At 42.0% G+C, this 19,472-nt stretch overlaps 1 non-coding gene across 1 annotated transcript; it reads left to right on the top strand.

Annotated features, from left to right (window-relative positions):
• Positions 1-11,344: 11,344 nt before the first annotated feature.
• Positions 11,345-11,447, top strand: LOC136336948 (U6 spliceosomal RNA). The gene has a single exon (XR_010731682.1). It is a non-coding gene; the product is annotated as a U6 spliceosomal RNA (small nuclear RNA).
• Positions 11,448-19,472: the final 8,025 nt, after the last annotated feature.

Below are 19,472 nucleotides of genomic sequence, written 5' to 3'. Positions count from 1 at the left end.
GGTGGATCCCGGTCGGGCGCATGCGGGAGTCTGTCTGACTGTCTCTCCCTGTTTCCAGCTTCAGAAAAATGGAAAAATAAATAAATAAATAAATAAAAAAGAATGACGGTGGTAGCCATTCACTGGAATATAGGGTCCTAAAATTGGAGTGGATATTTAAAATCCCCTTGTCTAGGCCCTGGCAGGGTAACTCAGTTGATTAGAGCATCCTCCCTGTATGTGCCAAGGTTGCAGATTTGACTTAGGGCCCATAGAAGACTCAACCGATGAATGCATAAATAAGTGGAACAACAAATCAATGTTTCTCTCTCTCTCCCCCCTCCCTTCTTTTCTCTCTGAAATCAGTAAACAGAAAAAATCAAAATAATCTTGTCTAGAATGGAAAAACAAGTATATCCATATAATGGAATATTATTTAGCCATTAAAAAGGAAGAGACTGCAGACAAAGGCTACAACATAGATGAATCTTGAAAACATTCCATAAGAAAAGCCAGACACAGAACTCTACATATTATATGATTCCAGTTATATGAAAGTAGAGAAGGAGGGGAATCTATGAAGATGAAGTAAATTAGTGATTGCCAGGGGCTGGGAGGAGGGGAGAATGGGAGTAACTGCCACTGGGTATGCGTTTTCTTAGTAAGGCAATGAAAATATTCTGTAATTAGATAATGGTGACAGTTATGCAACTTTGTGAGTATACTAAAACCCACTGAATTGTACATTTTAAAAGGGTGAATTTTATGGTATGTTAATTATATATGTATTTTAAAAATTGAAATAAGCCTGACCTGTGGTGGTGCAGTGGATAAAGCGTCAACCTGGAAATGCTGAGGTTGCCGGTTCAAACCCTGGGCTTGCCTGGTCAAGGCACATATGGGAGTTGATGCTTCCTGCTCCTCCCCCCCCCTCCCCTCTCTATAATGAATAAATAAAATCTTTAAAAAAATTGAAATAAAATCATGTTGACTAAGTTCTTGTAGTAATCGTGCACGCAGTTAGGCAGTAGATATAATTGAATGCCTACTGTATAGTCAGAACGGCAACCTTAAGTACAATGGTCTCTGTATGCCCCCACTGAGCTTATGATTTTAGAAGGAGTGAGAGAGAAGATAAATTTTTAAATGATAAATAATCACAGGAACAGTAAAAATATCATGAGAAGTGACAGTAGTTTTGAGTGAGGAATTGCCATATTTGGAGCTGTAGTTTAGGTTAGAAAATTCGTCTGGCAGTGGTCTGCAGTGTATACTGAAAAGGAAACAGCAGGACATCTATTGAGCACTTGTTATGTACTAGACTAGTGGCAGTCAACCTGGTCCCTACCGCCCCCTAGTGGGCGTTCCAGCTTTCATGGTGGGCGGTAGCGGAGCAACCAAAGTATAAATAAAAAGAGATTTAACTAGAGTAAGTTGTTTTATAAAGATTTATTCTGCCAAACTTAGCGAAAATCCAACGTAAAGTACTTGGTAAGTAATTATTATTATGTGCTTTAACTTGCTGCTGTAACTCTGCTTTATAAATTTTATAAAGTAGGCCTGACCTGTGGTGGCGCAGTGGATAAAGCTTCAACCTGGAATGCTGAGGTTGCTGGTTCAAAACCCTGGGCTTGCCTGGTCGAGGCACATATAGGAGTTGATGCTTTCTGCTCCTCCCTTCTCTCTCTCTCTCTCTCTTTCTCTTTCTCTCTCTCTCCTCTCTAAAATGAATAAATAAAGTTGAAAAAAAAATTTTATAAAGTAAAGTTACTTCCCTACTTTATAAATCACCATTACTGTGGAACCGGTGGGCAGTTAGAAAATTTTCCTACTAACAGAGATACAAAAGTGGGCGGTAGGTATAAAAAGGTTGACTACACCTGTACTAGACATTGCTAGGTACATACAGACATGACCCACCAAATTCTCAGGTAAATCTGATTCCATGTGTCGGGGCACATCAGGTTTAGAATACAATCTGTCATTTTAAGAACTAATGACCAGAAGTTACCTAGAGGGAAACTTGAGTTTACTAACAGAAGAACCACTACTTAACACGGTGCCCTAACCAACCCCCATCCAGTCCATGGTTAATCCTGGTTAGTAGTTAAATTGAGATGGATTTCAAGTGATACAGGCCAAGATGTTGTTTTCCCGAAGGTTAACCTATGAGTATATTAAAACGCTGACAATCACTTAATAACCTATCAACCTTGGATTTATCTAAAACTACCTTGACACTATTTTTTAGTTGAGATTTTTTAAAATGCTTGCTTTTATTTGCCCTCGTAATCCCTTTCCAGTCTTGAGAGGTATTACCAACTCTTAAGCCCTGGCCAGATAGCTCAGTTGGTTAGAGCGTTGTCCCGGTACACAAAGATTGCCGGTTCCATCCCTGGTCAGGGCACATACAGAAACGGATCAATGTTTCTCTCTCCCTCTCTCTCCACCTTCCTCTCTCACTAAAATCAATAAATTTAAAAAAAAATTTAAGAGGTATTACCAACACTAGTAGGTAGGACTTAAATAAAGAGCTATGCTTGTACTTGTTTTTCATGACTTTGTAATAAAATCCCTTTCCAGACTGAAATATAAATATATTAACTTTTATGTTTTAGGAATACTTACTAGATTGTGAGATTCATCAACACATAGTCTTAAATTTGAAATTTTGCCTTTCCTACTTAAGCTGTGAGATCTTAATTTTCTGAATTTCAGTTCCCTTATCTATAAGATAGATTGCTATCGATATGAAATGAAATTTATGTAAAGTTGGTTAACAGATATTTGTACCTTTTCCCCTTCACCTATACTATGTGTTCCTAGGTCAGAGATTCAGACCTAGGTCCCTGGGTAAGATCAGACAGGCTTTGGCCCTCTGAATTTTATGCCAAGGGGTGGGGGGCTGTTTCTGTGTGCCTTTTCTTCAGGGAGAGTTCATAGCTTTCACCCAAATCTCAAAGATGCCATAAATGCCAAAACATTAGGACCCACAGCTCTGGACCATATGCATTTTGCCTCTCTGAGTCTTTATGTCCATCACTGTGTTTTTCTTGCAGGATAAGGATTAGTAAGTGATAGTATAAGGACAGAAATTCAGCTTGGATTCTTAAAGCAGAACTCACTAATTCAGTCTGAACATAGAATATAATGTGTGATCTTTTGGTAGAACATACAATTTCACGAAGAAGCCCTTTAAGCCTACCTTGTTCCATTCCCATCTTAGGGAGGTGCATTGTCAGTTCTGGCAAGGGTGATAAGTGCTGGCATATGCCTTTATCTCAGTGAAATAATTAACCGCACCCCTCTTGCATTCCCCAAAAGGCCCAGTTTGAGTGATAAATTATGGTCACCCTAGTTTGTGTTTTTTTACCAAATTTACCCCCCCCCCCGAATCCTCACTCTTTAAAATGAAAGTTTTTCCAATTTTCTTCATTTACACTTATTTTTCAGAGGACTCAGTAATATAGTACCAGGGATTGACTCTTATTTGAGGTAATAATAGCAGTGAAGTGAAATCAGCCTTTAAAATTGTAAAATTCATTCTAGACACATGATGTAGCTAGTCAGATGAGACTTTATACATCTGTTGGTGTGATTAACTACATTTATCTACCTGGGGGAGGATGTAAAGGAAAAAAAGAAAAAATCAAGATGAATACAAAACACAATTTTCTGTATAAATCTACCAATGGAAAAAATTACTGCTTATACATTTTGGAAAACAATCAGTAAAAAGACTATATAAAGCAAGGAAACTAGTTTCCATGTCGGTACCAAGAACATCAGAATGCATCACTAGGAATGATACCATTAAAGAAAAATTTGTTATTGGGGAAAGGAGGCCAGAAATCTTTAACAAGACATTCAGGAAAGACAGACCTGTATCACGTTAATGTGAAAAGTCCCAGATAATCAGTTTCTACTGTCATAGTCATCATTTATTAGGTTCAGTAGGCATCACCTACTTAGCTAAGTGCTTACTGAACAATAGTTTATTTAATCTTCCACACACTCCTATTAACTTTTTTTTTATTTAGATAAAGTAACTTGCCCAAGCTATTATTTAGCTATCATGCATCAAATCTATACAATTCTTGATTCTGAAGCCCAAACTGTTACCTTCTAAGCAGTGACTCTGTAGTAGGAATGTAACTTTCCCGGCCTGACCTGTGGTGGTGCAGTGGATAAAGCGTTGACCTGGAAATGCTGAGGTCACCGGTTCGAAACACTGGGCTTGCCTGGTCAAGGCACATATGGGAGTTGATGCTTCCAGCTCCTTCCCACTTCTCTCTCTGTCTCTCTTTCTCCATTTCTCTCTCCTCTCTAAAATGAATAAATAAAATAAAATTTTAAAAAAAGAAGTAATTTTCCCTACTGCAGGCCCAGTATGAATGGGAACACAATTATTAAAACCTTGGAATTCTCTCCAAACCAGGGCTCCTGGAAAAATTCTCTCTCTCTCTCTTTTTTTTTAGGTGTGAGGAGGGGAGATTGTGAGACAGGCTGCAGATTCCCAACCAGGATCCACCCGGCAACCCCATCAAAGGCCAATGCTAGAGTAGCAAGCTAATTTTAGTGCCTGAGGTGGATGTGCTCCAGTGGAGCTATCCTTAGCACCTGACACTCAACCCAATCAAGCCACTGGCTGCAGCAGGGGAAGAGAGAGAAAAGGGGGAGAAGGAGGAGTGGAGAAGCAGATGGTCACCTCTCCTGTGTGCCCTGACCAGGATCAAGCCTGGGACATTCATATGCCCAGCCAATGCTCTATCAACTGAGCCAGCATCCAGGGCCAAATTTTTGGGGGTTTTTGTGGGACATAAGAATTACATTTGTGTAAAGAATTTAACTCAACTTTAAACATCTGTGTTCTTCACCTAATATGTTAATATTGTTTTGTAAAAAGGATATTGCCAAGAATTTTTAATGGTTAGGTACTGCCATATGATGCTGATTAATATAATTTTTTTTTTTGCTATAATGTAACAAATATTTTACTGAAATAAGAGAATTATTTTACCAAAATAAAGGAACAGAAAATGTTCAGCTTATTAAATACCTGTTTATATAACGCCTGGCCTGTGGTGGCTTGGTGGATAAAGCGCTAACCTAAAATGCTGAGGTCACTGGTTCGAAACCCTAGGCTTGCCCAGTCAAGGCACATACTACAAGCAACCAATGAACGACTAATGTAAAGCAACTATCTATGAGTGGATACTTCTTGCTTCCTCCCCTCCACTCTGTAAAATCAATAAACAAAGTCTTTAAAATAAATAAATACATGTTCATATACATTTATTCTTATATTTTATCTGATTTAAGCCAATATTTTCTTTCTTCTAGTTTTAATTCAACTTTTTACATCCAGAAGCTAAGCCCTGGCTGTTCTGTTTTTAAATGACGAGATAGTAAGTAATACTGTTAGTGTTCCACGATCTATGCAGGAGCGAGGAGGTCTGCAGATGTCAGAATCTCCTGGGTCGTTCTGTGCCTGCACCCTGGCTGCTTCCTTCTTCCCCTGTCATCTTATGCTCTCTGATTGGACTTTGTGTATTCCTGTAAGTCATTCTTAATTTTTGCTGGAACAAGGCATACATAAATATATGCATTAAAAAAAACTAAACAAACAAACAAATAACTGCATAAGCCTTACCTTATTAAAGTACCAAAACTTTTTTAACTTGAAGGAAATTTTTTCTGAGGTAAACTCCATGCCTCATTGCCTTCTGAAAATATACTGAACGTCAAGCAACCTTGTGCCTGAAGACTCAAAGTCATCAGTATCAATATCAATTACCTCATAGGCCTGTCCTGAGCTGAGGTCCTGGGGATTATTGAGTGAAATGACTGTTTGCCATTATACTGCATGGCCCTGGACCTCTGTATTTGTGTACTTCTGTCTTTTCTTGGTTTGGGGCAGTTTTGTTCTTGTTTTTTAAAGTTTATATCCTCCAGCCTGACCAGGCGGTGGCGCAGTGGATAGAGTGTTGGACTGGGATGCGGAGGACCCAGGTTCAAAACCCCGAGGTCACCAGCTTGAGCACGGGCTCATCTGGTTTGAGCAAAGCTCACTAGCTTGGACCCAAGGTCGCTGGCTCGAGCAAGGGGTTACTCGGTCTGCTGTAGCCCCCCCCTCCTTACCCAGGTCAAGGCACATATGAAAAAGCCATCAATGAACAACTGAGGTGTCGCTACGAAAAACTAATAATTGATGCTTCTCATCTCTCTCCATTCCTGTCTGTCTGTCCCTATCTATCCCTCTCTCTGACTCTCTGTCTCTGTAAAATAAAAAAAAGTTTATATCCTCCACTGTCAGAAGCTTTTTGTTCTCTTACTATCTGCTGTTGCAATTTCATCTCTTTTAGTAACAAGGAATAAGTAAGTAGCTAAGTAAGTAAATAAATAATAAATAAATAAATAAAAAGGCACCTGGGTTGCTTCATGATAAAAAAATTTTAAAAGGCTATGTGCCTAGCCAGATCAGGTGGTGACGTAGTGGATAAAGCGTTGGACTGAGTTGCAGAGGACCTAGGTTTGAAACCTCAAGGTTGCCAGCTTGAGTGCGGGCTTATCCGGCTTGACTGTGAGCTCACCAGCTTGAGCAAGGGGTTGCTGGCTTGAGCGTGGGATCATAGACATGACCCCATGATCGCTGGCTTGAGCACAGTGGTCACTGGCTTGAAGCCCAAGGTCGCTGGCTTGAGCACAAGGTCGCTGGCTTGAGCAAGGGGTCACTCGCTCTGCTGCAGCCCCCCACCCCCACCAAGGCACATATGAGAAAGCAATCAATGAACAAGTAAGGAGACTAAGGAGTCACAACGAAGAAATGATGCTTCTCATCTGTCTCTCTTCCTGTCTGTCCCTATCTGTACCTCTCTCTGTCTCTGTCACAAAAAAAGAAAAGAAAAAAAGTCTATGTGCCCAGGAGCTCAGGGAAAGCAAAACACGGTAGGGTTGCACCAGCTCTCTGCCCTTTTCTGGATTCCTGGCTTCTCTGCATGAATAGATATTCTCTGTCTCTTCACGCTTCTCCCATGTACTCAGTGGCCCCTCCTCCCATAATTTCAGCTTGCAGTGTCTTTAGTTGGTCACCATCCTTACTCAGGCCCCAAACTACAATACCTTCCAGCAATGCTGCTCACAGTTCACTGGAAACTTGCCTCTAGGTTTCTTGACTCAAGTTCCAGAGAGAGAAAGGGAGGGAGGGAGAGAAAGAAAGAGAGAATCTGACTCACCTGGCCCAAGCTTGCAAACCACACCACCCAGGTCGCAGGTCACCTGAAAGCCTATGGAAGGCTGTGCTTGAATCAGGTGTGTGTACAGTTGCATTCCAAGCAAGTGTTGTCACAGGCTTGATGCCTTAAAGCCACTGCCTCATTAAAAAGAGATGGTGAATAGGGACAGAATCTCTGAGGAGGGACAGGGTAGGCACTCCAAATTCGAGCCACTCAGCAGTTTGCCAACGGCATCAGTTTAGTGCCCTGTTTACATGCAATTGTCTCGGTGAGGCCACGAGGGCAATTCCATTCCCCTCTTCTACAGAAAAAAAAGAGATGGGTCTTGCAACAATCGCTGTCATTTCTACTTTATCAACATATACCTACAAACACTTACAAGTGTATTTATATATTAAAGATGTGACCTATGTTTTGCTTTTTCATCATGCACTTACATATGTGTGTTTATATAAGCCTATAAATATTCATATATACACATAGGTGTGTGTGTGTGTGTTGAAGATGACATATTTTCCAAGATACTGCTACAAACACTTGGGGAGAGTTACTCTTTTTTAATAAACTTTATTTCTTAGAGCAAGTTTTTGATTCAGAGCAAAATTGTGGGAAAAGTACAGAGATTTCCCATATACCTCCTGCCGCCACGAATGCATAGACTGCCCCATTATCCATCAACAGAGGGGTTTATTTGACAAAAGTGTTCCTTGGTGTTGGTTTTCTCTGTGTTGGTAGCATGGTGTTCAAAACGTGCCTGTCTCACTCTCCACCACAGCACAGGTTTGCTGGGCACTGTTGTAGGCACTCGCGTCTTTCCATGGACATCATATACAACGTTGTTCCTGAAAATACACACCAGAGTCAGATGTATTAAATTCAAAAACAGATTTGTGTTTTTTAAGGAGACGCTTTTATTTTTAGAGAGGTAAAATAGAATAGTATAAAACTCTTAATTGTGCCTTTTTTCTTAGATATAGTCTGAAGCTATAATTCCCGAATTTAGTAGATGTTCTTTCAATTTGGGCTTCTCCATCCCAACAGAGCAGAGCTGACCATCTAACATCTAAAAGGGAGCTTTATGATTTGGGTCAGTCTGTTTACCTCTCTATGAATCGTGGATTGTTTTCCTTATCTGTAAAAACGGAGATAATGATAATGCCTCCACTGTCTATTTCTTACATAATATTTTTGAGGATTTGGTAAATTAGGTCCTCTAAAGTGATTAGAATAGTGACTGATGCAGAGCTCAATATAAGTTGTCATTATTGAGGCGAAAGATTCAGCACCTTCTGCCACCTAATGATCTCCTTTGTCTCTCTTGTTCTAAGTTTATGAGAACTACACTTCTGGTTACTGGTGTTTGCATTTATGTTTTCCCCATATTTCATTAATCTTGATAAAGCAACAAGGCTAAGTGCAATTTATTTGGAACCTAGTTGAATAAATGCTGCGAGGCTGACAAGAATGGAACTGAGCGGGGAGCTGAGCTAACAGGAAGTGTGCCCATGAGATCAATAAAATGTTTCTTTGTTATCTGGCTTTTTGCCTGACGCTGTATCAGAGAGATGGTTCAGGTGCATTAATGTGTAATGTCCTTATCTGTACAAAAGTCAATGTACAGCCTGGCCTATGGAGGTGCAGCGGATAAAACATTGACCTGGAAACGCCAAGGTCACTGGTTCAAAACCCTGGCCTTACCCGGTCAAGGCACATATGGCAGTTGATGCTTCCTGCACCTCCCCCTTTCTCTCTCTCTTCTCTCTCTCTCCCCCCTCTCTAAAATGAATAAATAAATAAAAAATCTTTAAAAAATACCACCAAATAATTTAAAAAAGAAAAAAGTGAATGTACAAAGGTCAAGGGCACCAGGAGATGGTCTCTCCCTTTCACTATATGAAATTTCTGGAAATCCCAAAACACAGTCACAGGTGACAAAGTTGTGACAGTTTCCCATAAGAGGATACTTTGATAAGGAATTTAATATTTGGCCAAAATGTGATTCTAAAAGCAGCTGTGACATTTATAAGCTTCTCTAACGTAAGTATAGTTTTGCTCCAAATGAAATAAAATGGATATAAATGTGCACTTATATAAGTGACCTCAGTGGATTGAAAAGTGCACTACAGCAGCCCTGGCCGGTGGCCCAGGGGATAGAGCATTGTTCCAGAGTGCCAAGGTCACTGGCTGGATGCTGAGGGCATCAGCTCGATACTGAGGGTGCCAGCTTAATTAACCATAAGGTCACCAGTTTGAGCCCCAGTCAGGGCACATATGAGAAGCAATCAATAGCATATCTAAATGAAACAATGAGTTGATGCTTCTCTCTCTCTCTCTCTCTCTTTCTCCATTAACTTTCTCTTTCTCTTTCCTTCCTTCTCGCTCAAAAAAAGTGCATTATAGCACATAAAAATACCAGCATACAGCTATTACAAACCTTATCTCTATAAATTTGCTCTAAAATGGTATCCCAGCTCCAGTAACTATTACTTAAATATTTCATTAAGAGATTTTTTTCTTAATTTCTATTAAGTTTAAAAATTGAGAGTGGGTATGAGAGTGGTGGTGGTGGTGGGGGCAATGCTTAGGATTAATTTATAAAGAAATAGAAGTAAAATTATTTTCTTCATAAATTTTCCTATACAGTTATTTAAAGCCATTCCTCAAGGCACCTGGCAGGGGAAAAAAAAACAATCAAAATAAAAAGTGATTGCCTGACCTGTGGTGGCACAGTGGATAAAGCATCCACCTAGAACACTGAGGTCTCCAGTTTGAAACCCCTGGCTTGCCTGGTCAAGGCGCATATGGGAGTTGATGCTTCCTGCTCCTCCCCCCTTCTCTCTCTCTCTCTCCTCTCTCTCTAAAAATGAATAAATAAAATCTAAAAAATATTAAGATAAATAAAGTGATTGAATAGATAAATAAAAGCCGCCTGACCTGTGGTGGCGCAGTGGGATAAAGCGTCGACCTGGAACACTGAGGTCGCCGGTTCGAAACCTTGGGCTTGCCTGGTCAAGGCACATATGGGAGTTGATGCTTCCTGCTCCTCCCTCTTCTCTCTCTCTCTCTCTGTCTCTCTCTCTCACTCCTCTGTCTCTAAAAAATCAATAAATAAAATATTTTAAAAAATAAAATAAAATAAAAGCCAACAGAAAAGTAACTAGACTTCCAATTGTTTTTTTGAAGTACATTACCATTAGTTTAAAATCAAAAGAAATAGGTACGGTACTCCTTGTTATAAAAATAAACCTTACCAATTTAGAGTTTATAAAATAAAAAGTGAAAGTCTACTGCATACACTTTCTCCTACAAGATTTTTATTATTTTATGTTTATTTTCATTGATTCTAGAGGGAGAAGAAGGGAGAGAATGAGAGAGAAACATCTGTTTCTAGAGGGAGAGGAAGGGAGAGAATGAGAGAGAAACATCGATCTGTTTCTGTATGTGCCCGGATTGGGGATTGAACCAGTCACCTCTGCGCTTCAGAATGACACTCTAACCAAGATTTTTATATGTGAAGAAATGGCGAATCTGTTGTAGAAAATGAGAAAGACTTGTTCAGTTGCAGCTAACAGAGGACACGGGGAGGCTCTGTCAGAGACGGGTTGAACCTCAGAGGAGACGAAGGTCTGATACTGTCTATGCCTTTGGCAGTTTTTATCTAGTTGTCTTCTTGCTGCTTTTGATGCCAAATGACTCCTTTCTGAATTTCTCTCCCTCCTTATCTCTCAGTTGGCAAGGATGTGGGGAAACAGGTTTCTTCTATCTCTTTGGTGGGCCATAACTAGGTGAAAGCTTTGTGGAAAGCAATTTGACAGCTTCTAGCAACATTACAGCATTGTGCAGTGTCTGACCCAGCCATTCTGCCTTTGGGAATTAATTTATCTAAGATGTAGACGCACATTAATACAAATTAACATATGTCTGCTGAGCATCATTGGCGTAGAAAAAGATTGGAAACAACCCAAATGTTTATCACTAGTAGAACTGGTTAAATATACTAGGAGACAACGTGAAATCGTTTATTTTTACATTTTAAAGAGCTTTTAACAGAATGAGGAATTTCTCTCTGAACTGAGATGGAAAGAATTTTGTGATGTCTGATAAGTTAAAATGAAAAGAGCAAAGTACAGATGTTCTGGCAACACATGTACTGAAACTGGAACGATACAGAGAAGATTAGCACGACCCCTGTGCAAGGATGACACGCAAACTTGTGAAACGTTCCATATTTTCTTTTCAAAAGCAAAGTACAGAATAGTATGTATATCAAGCAGTAGTATATATGTGAAGCAATAGTTTATCAAAGATAGTAGGTAGATGAAGCTATCTTTTATGTAAGGAAATAGGGACAGGGAAACAATAGATTAGTATTTATGTTTACATGAAGGTATTTTGGAAGAGACACAAAGAAACTCAAACACAAGTAGTGTTAGTGAGATGTGGGAGCAGGGGCAGGAACAAGACTTCTGCAGGCTGGATGTGTTCTATATGCTAGATTTTTGAACCATGGTCAACATATTACTCAGAAACATCTAAAAATATTGTAATCAAGCAGAACACATTGTTACATATGACAGAATAAAACAAAGGCTAAATAGGGGTCATGGAAGCAAAGATTTGAAAGCATAAAGGAGGGCTTCTTGGAGTGGTGGCATGTGAGCTGGGTGGCCTTAAAGATCAATTTAGAAAGGTGCAAAATTAATATAGAATATTCTAGGTATTAAGATCTGCATAAGCAATAGCCCAGAGGTTTGAAAGCTTATCTGAGTTGACTAGAAATGCTTCTACCTGGGCCACTTTGGAAAATAGTGAGCTGAAATTCTACTTTTGTACTGTGGCAAAATGAATTTGGTTCCTTAGTCTTCGCTCAGTGTAAAATGTTATTTCCACTGTATTGTCTGACTCTAGACTGTCGTTATTCCATCAGATTTCATCCATTACTCATCTTTGAGAAAAGTTACAGAGTAAACGTCAAGTTATCTATGCCATGAAAATTGAATCCTAATCCATTTCAGGACAGGACTGAGCAGAAAATTCAAATGATTAAACCTGACTTTTTTTTTTTACCTCTTTAACCTTAGAAATAGGTCTAATATGACTAAGGACTCAGGTTTTGGAAATAATTTATTTAAGCATTGAAGTCATTGTAATAGCTGCCTTAGTTATGTTTCTTATCTTTACATCTCCTGATTTATATCTTGTTACCTTTCCACTGAACAAGAGAAGAGTAGCTGAATATTAGATGATTCCTGATGACAGAATAAAGAAACATCAACTTGGTTTTTACAAACCCCATGAAGTTGCTCAATAACCCTAAAATGACTCATTTCAGTACTTTTAAAAAAATCACATTAATCCTGTTGCTTTGAAAAAAATGTTTTAGGGGTGTGGATTCAATTATTTTAAAATCAATCTCCTTCTCTCTCTCTCTCTCTCTCTCTCTCTCTCTCACACACACACACACACACACACACACACACACACACACACTGACACACAGCCGTCATCTATACAAAGAACAAAAAGAGGCTTGAGGAACTAACAAATGTTTACATTGGTGGGGTTCTGATGGTGGTGCAATGGATGATTTTTCTTGTCCTTTTAATTTTTTTTATATCTCCCAAGTTCTAGTTAATGAACATGAACTACTTTTCTAGTAAAAACAGAAAAGCAAAATAACCAAAGCACGTATTTAAAAGCAGAGTTTGGGGAACCAAGGCCAAGCATGCAGCTTAATTCTCTCTCAGTTCCTGTAGGGCCAGGGGCCACCGCCATCCTGGCCATTCCCATGCAGGTTCTCATTGAATTCGGGCAGAGGGTAAAGAAACAGTGGAGCCTGAGGATGGTGGGCCACTCTGTTTATTGATGTCTCTCCAAGACAGGCAAGCCACAACAAAAGCCAAGGGAAAAGCAGGTTTCCCGTGGAGGGCAAGGGATCAGGGAGGAAAAAAGAAATCCTACTGCACCCCTCAATGGTGTGGGCAGAATCGCTCTTTGGTTCTTTCTGCAAACATGGCTTCTTACTCTTCTCTGTGTCTTCTTCTTCTTCTCTATCTTTTCAAAACTTTCTGGCGCAAAAACCTCTCCTCCAGCAAACATTAGCAAAACAATAGCCCTTCCCAAGCAAGAAGGTAATTTGCAATTTTACGGACCACATATACCTGGTACTGCCCAGCCCCCAACGCAAACTGTAAGCTAGCAGACATAAAAAGTATATTTTACAAACTTATTTGACCAACCGTTCCTCTTCTAGGTAGCCCTTCTGCAGCCCTTGTCTCAGTCTCAGATGTGTGGTTATCTGTTTTGAAGCCTTCACACAGTCCTCTCTGAGAAAAAGAAACGGATGCCCGATATTCTTTTTACTTAGTTAAGCCAGATGTACCTGGGCCCGTTGTAGCTCTTGCTGTCACTCCAAGGTCATCTCTAGACCAGACTCAGCACTTGGTCCCATCCCTCAGTCACCTTCCTCCAAAACAAAAAGATCCAAATCTATAAGCATTCTCAAATACTGTAGATAGAGTTCACTGACTTTTCGTTGGAAAAGTTAGGCAAGTTCCTCATAAGACATAGTAAAATTTCTCCCAAAATACCTGTATACGTGTCTGCTTTATTCAAAGTCCATCTCCTAGCAGCTGCTTCATCTCCTTTTTGCCCAAATTGCCTGCTAGGGACTCTTGTGCCTGACATTGCCCCCTTCTTCCTCAGCAGGCACAAGCCACCCAGTGAAAAGGAAGTCAGATGTCAGCCAGATGTGAACCACCTCATCTTTCTCAGGCATGTCTCCAAGGTTCACAGTTCAATTGAATTAAGTTTGATGGTTCCTGGTGTGATAAGGTGCCAAGGAACTGTAAAACTTAGCATTAGCAATGCCATTTTAAAGAGGAAAAGTCAGGCCTCTCACCCCCTCCTTTCTGTGGAGAAAGGAAAAGAGAAGAATGCAGGAGCTTCCTGGCTTACAAGGGCAGCTGGGTCATCTAGTCATAGTTTAGCTGATTCCTAGAATTCTCTGAAAGGGTGCCTGGGGCCACTTGCCACACAGAGCAAAGAAGAGAGAACTTATCTGAAAACCTTAGGAAACAATGTTTATGAACTTAATCAAGAATTCCTATACTCAGACTCACCCTAAAGTCATGAGAGTGACGTGTACCTCTAGATAAAGGAATCACAAGCCCACTCCCCTTGCTTGAAAAACCTGTATTCTGTAACATTTTATATGCTTTCTAATAATCATCCTTCTGAAATTCTTTATATGTATAAAATTTGTAAACTGGCCCTGGCCGGTTGGCTCAGTGGTAGAGCGTCGGCCTGGCGTGCAGGGGTCCCGGGTTCAATTCCCGGCCAGGGCACACAGGAGAAGCGCCCATCTGCTTCTCCACCCCTCCCCCTCTCCTTCCTCTCGGTCTCTCTCTTCCCCTCCCACAGCGAGGCTCCATTGGAGCAAAGATGGCCCGGGCGCTGGGGATGGCTCCTTGGCCTCTGCCCCAGGCGCTAGAGTGGCTCTGGTCGCGACAGAGCGACGCCCCGGAGGGGCAGAGCATCGCCCCCTGGTGGGCGTGCCGGGTGGATCCCGGTCGGGCACATGCGGGGGTCTGTCTGACTGTCTCTCCCCGTTTCCAGCTTCGGAAAAATACAAAAAAAAATAAATAAATAAATTGTAAACTAAGCAAGCAGGGACTGGCTTATTAAGTTTCCTAATAAGCTAGCCCCAACACTCTTAATTTTTTTTAAAATTTATTCATTTTAAAGAGGAGAGAGAAAGAGACAGAGAGAGAGAGAGGAGAAAGAGAGGAGAGAGACAGGGGGGAGGAGCTGGAAGCATCAACTCCCATATGTGCCTTGACCAGGCAAGCGCAGGGTTTCGGACCTCAGCATTTCCAGGTCAACGCTTTATCCACTGCGCCACCACAGGTCAGGCCAACACTCTTAACAAAAGTAATTTCATCTAGCTTCTCTCCTTATCCTAGATTAAACATTTCATCTACCACTACTGTGGTGACAGGGATAGGTAGTAGAGCCTAGAACAGGGGTAGTCAACCCTTTTATACCTACCTATAAAATTTATAAAGCAGGGTTACAGCAAGTTAAAGCATATAATAATATTACTTACCAAGTATTTTATGTTGCATTTTTGCTAAGTTTGGCAGAATAAATCTTTATAAAACAACTTACTATAGTTAAATCTATCTTTTTATTTCTACTTTGGTTGCTCCGCTACCGCCCACCATGAAAGCTGGAACGTCCAACTATTGGGCGGTAGGGACCAGGTTGACTACCACTGCTCTAGAAGATTTGGGAATGTCTTTGATATGTAAAATATTTATCACTGCTGTGTTATCTTGTGGTCTTGATGTCTGGGAATGTTTTTCCTTTTAATAGATCCTATAGATAAATGTTATAAGCTTATCAGTAAATGACTTTTGTACTGTGCTCCCCCTCTTTTTCCCCCCAACCAGTACGTGATCATGTCTATATAACCAGCCTCAGAGCTAGATTCTGAGCTGCACGATTTAGGTTAGCTATACCCCATGTATGTCGCCAGCTTAATATTAATAAAAGCTCCTCCTAAAATTTCTTCTGTAACCTGCCTTGGTGTCTCTATGTAACCCAGGGATTAAAGTACACTCACTACTTTACAACACTGGAAACCAGATGAAAGCTTATCTTCTGTTTAATACCCTAAGCAATGTGAACGTGGAAACTAGTATGGGGTTTGTGCACAACAAGGCCATGAGGACGAATTCTTTACTGAATGCCCTGGGAGACATAACCGCTCTTAGTAACCACTTTTAGGAACCAAACTGGGGCAGTATGAGAGGGGGCGCAGGTGAGACTGTCCAGCATGCGGGCTCCGCCGGACCACTGGCCTTGCAGGCTTGAAGCTTCCTCTCCCAGGAGGTGACAGGTTTGGGTGTGGAGTGTCATCAGCCCCAAGACAAGAGCACAACTGGAGACCCACAAACCATATGTCTAAATATTATAAAGTTATAAATCAAGCTAACAAATAATTATATAAAATATATTTTGTCTTCCAACCTTGACAAAAACACCTTCGGGACAACCTGGGAGCCCAGGTTAAATTTAGAATTCTTGGACTCTTTAGGGGTTCTTGCCGGATTGTGGCAGCCTGCAGAGAGCCGGCCCAGCTCAGGGCTCCTCCTCCTTCCCTTTCTCTTCCCCTTCTCAGCAGGGATCCCTTGCATATCCATATGGACTCCCCAGCTAATACATTCAAGTTCCTTCCCTGCCCCCAACATCCACCCTGATTGACTCCTTAAGCCTGGGGTGTGCATTCCAGCACCAGAGTCACCCTGAGAAGGCCTGACCTGGAAAAGCCTTGCCCTGGGCCTGGAGACAGGCTTGGGGATATTTGGGCAGAGAATTCTGGGACCCCATACATTGCATAAAAATGGGGGTACCGGCCCTGGCCGGTTGGCTCAGGGGTAGAGCGTCGGCCTGGCGTGAAGGGGACCCGGGTTCGATTCCCGGCCAGGGCACATAGGAGAAGCACCCATTTGCTTCTCCACCCCCCCCTTCCTCTCTGTCTCTCTCTTCCCCTCCCGCAGCCAAGGCTCCATTGGAGCAAAAGATGGCCCGGGGCGCTGGGGATGGCTCCTTGGCCTCTGCCCCAGGCGCTAGAGTGGCTCTGGTGGAGGCAGAGCGAGGCCCCGGAGGGGCAGAGCATCGCCCCCTGGTGGGCATGCCGGGTGGATCCCTGTCGGGCGCATGCAGGAATCTGACTCTCTCTCCCCGTTTCCAGCTTCAGAAAAATACAAAAAAAAAAAATGGGGGTACCATGTTTACCTCTAACTTATAATTGTTGAAGGTTATCCCTAGATGATTTGGGGAAATATAAGGTCAAAATTACCGTTAACACATTTATTATTACCAGTGCTGCTAGGAGGCAAGGGGATGGCTTTCATGACTTCTGAAGGTTATTAGGCCCTCTCAGTCTCCCCCTGAATTGGGTGTTGGGGAGCAGTGGACCATGGCCCACTTCTTACCCCTTGGCACCCTTTGGCTAGCTTCTGACATGAAACAAAGTGCCCCTCCGTCCCTCGCCGCTTTCTGTACTATCAGGATTGAGGAGCAAGGGGAAGCTCTTTGAAGGCAGAGCATGGTGGCAGAAAATCTTAGTTTTCCTGTTTGGGTCACAAAATACCTTTCCTGATGCCTAGGCTGGGAGGCAGAGGGGGGAGTATGAGGAGGATAGTTAAAGATGTCTGAGGACTGGGGAAGGGCCACTGTGCATTTTCTCCCTGCATCTGTGGTTCAGGTGCAGTCGCTTCTGTTGGGGGCAGGGAGACGAACTACGTCACCCCAAAGCCTCCTGACCCTTGTCACATGGTGTGGGCCCAATCAAAAGGCAGGCAGGGCAGTTCTGCAGACCGTAAGTTCAGAACTTCAGAACTCAATGAGCACCTACTATTTGCTAAGCATTGTGTTAGGTGATTTATATGTATCATCTTGTTTTATCTTCTCTATAACCCTGAAGGCAACTAATTCTTTCATTTTAAATGTAAAAGGAGTTTTACAGACCTAGAGATATTTTTAAAAAAGTACTTTCTCCCAGGTCACATACATGGTAAGAGGAAGAGCCAGGATGATGGTGATGACAATGATGGTGGTAGCAATGATAAAGACAGCTAATATTTATCAAGAGTATATTAGCCTGACCAGGTGGTAGTGCAGTGGATAGAGCTTCGGACTGGGATGCAGAGGACCTAGGTTCAAGACCCTGAGGTCACCAGCTTGAGCACAGGTTCATCTGGTTTGAGCAAAGCTCACCAGCTTGGACCCAAGGTCGCTGGCTCAAGCAAGGGGTTACTCGGTCTGCTGAAGGCCCGTGGTCAAGGCACATATGAGAAAGCAATCAATGAAAACTAAGGTGTCATGGCCCTGGCCAGTTGGCTCAGTGGTAGAGTGTCGGCCTGGCATGCAGGAGTCCTGGGTTCGATTCCTGGCCAGGGCACACAGGAGAAGCACCCATCTGCTTCTCCACCCCTCCCCCTCTCCTTTGTCTCTCTCTTCCCCTCCAGCAGCCAAGGCTCCACTGGAGTAAAGTTGGCCCGAGCGCTGAGGATGGCTCCATGGCCTCTGCCTCAGGCACTAGAATGGCTCTGGTCGCAACAGAGCGACGCCCCAGATGGGCAGAGCATTGCCCTCTGGTGGGCATGCTGGGTGGATCCTGGTTGGGCGCATGTGGGAGTCTGTCTGACTGCCTCCCCATTTCCAACTTCAGAAAAATACAAAAAAGAAAAAAAAGAAAAGAAAGAAAGTAAACTAAGGTGTTACAACAAAAAACTAATGATTGATGCTTCTCATCTCTCTCCGTTCCTGTCTGTCCATCCCTCTCTCTGTCTCTGTAAAAAAAAAAAAAAAAAGTATAGTATGTGCCAGGCAGTGTGCAGAGTGTGCTATGTTCATTAACTCATCTGATTCTCACAGCTGTCTTTTCTAATTGGCACTCTCATTTTCTAATTGGCACTCCATTTTAAAGAGGAGGAAACTCATTCAGTCCTGGTCTGCTGACTCCAAAACACTGATTCTCCTGTTAGCCAGTGCTGCTTTTGATCTCGCCCCTCCACCTACTGGGTCCTGACATTCCCCTTCCACTCCTCCTATTGTGGGTTGCTGAACACATTTGTAGATCCAACCACTTCCTAAAGTGTTAACCTTGGACCTGGCTTACTGGTTCTTGGAAGGAGATGTAGGGTAAACTCTTAGCAGACAAATGTCTGGTCAACCAGACATCTGGCAAATTTTGTGTTTTTAGACCTTGAAAATACACTTCTTACAAGTTTCATGCAAATTACTCCCAGGAGCTGACACAAGGCCAGAAAAAGTCTCAGCAAAAGCTCTCTTATTCTTACCTCCAGGAAGCCCTTGCTTTTTGCTAACTTCAATCTTAGAGAAACTTCCAGCTAGTCAAATAGACAAGTCTGGCCTCATTCCAATATGACAACCTGGCTTCCGTCCAATGGTGCTGATGCCACAGATCCTATTTAGGGGATGTCCTTGCCCTATTGCCTCAGATACAAGATCAAGGTTGGAGAGAAAAATGGAGGGATGAGCACAAAAGTTCCACTTTCTCTTTAGACTATGCATTAATCCTCCCACTCCCCAAAGTAATAATATTTCAAATGCCTCCTCTTGACTTTTTCTCCTAGAAAGACATTTCTCTCACTTCATTCTTGTCTCTGTCTTCAAAAGATGGTTCTGCTTTGTCTGATCTATCCCACACACTCTCTTCCCCTGCTT

This window comes from Saccopteryx bilineata, chromosome 4 (genome assembly GCF_036850765.1).
Source record: "Saccopteryx bilineata isolate mSacBil1 chromosome 4, mSacBil1_pri_phased_curated, whole genome shotgun sequence".
Classification (NCBI taxonomy): domain Eukaryota; kingdom Metazoa; phylum Chordata; class Mammalia; order Chiroptera; family Emballonuridae; genus Saccopteryx; species Saccopteryx bilineata.
The sequence above is the reverse complement of the archived record's forward strand: the minus strand, read 5'-3'. Positions and strand labels throughout refer to the sequence as shown.